We start from the raw sequence: 604 nt of genomic DNA, 5'->3' as shown, positions 1-604 counted from the left end.
CCCCCCCCCCCCCCCCACCCCCCAGCCATTTTTATTTTTGGTGTACGGTGTATGACACATGCTCAATCATATCCTGAAGGGACCTGATGTTGGAGTCATTGTAACTCCTGTGTGCGTGCCCAGGAGATGTGTCATCAGTGGTCACCCAGTAGGCAAAGAGGATTCCCACGGAAGTGGCAGAGATGGCGGGGGGACAGAGAGATGGACCGAAGATGGACCCGACAGCTCTGGAGAAGGGCACACTTACAGTGTTATTTAGTCAACTAATAATTTTTGGCATAGTTTTAGTCAATAATATTTTTTCAGGTAAAAACTAAGTTACGATGACTAAAACTATAATGAAAATCTATTGACATTTTTATCAACTGAATTAAACTAGACTAAAATGTTAGGGAGGAACGAATTGGGAAGAGATTCAATCAGAATGAATCTCTGTGGGCTTAAATCTGTGTCTGTATTGCATGCGCAAACCTTAAAGGAGAACTATGAGGTGAGTGATTTTCACTCACCTCATAGTTCTAGCCGACCTGTGACAATGAGACTGTCACAGGTCGGCTCAGTAGATCGTGAGGTGAGCGAACACATACCGGCGTTCGCTCACCTC

This window comes from Nanorana parkeri, unplaced genomic scaffold (assembly GCF_000935625.1).
Source record: "Nanorana parkeri isolate BGI_ZX_2015 unplaced genomic scaffold, ASM93562v1 scaffold1261, whole genome shotgun sequence".
NCBI lineage: Eukaryota > Metazoa > Chordata > Amphibia > Anura > Dicroglossidae > Nanorana > Nanorana parkeri.
This window is presented reverse-complemented; position numbering follows the sequence as displayed.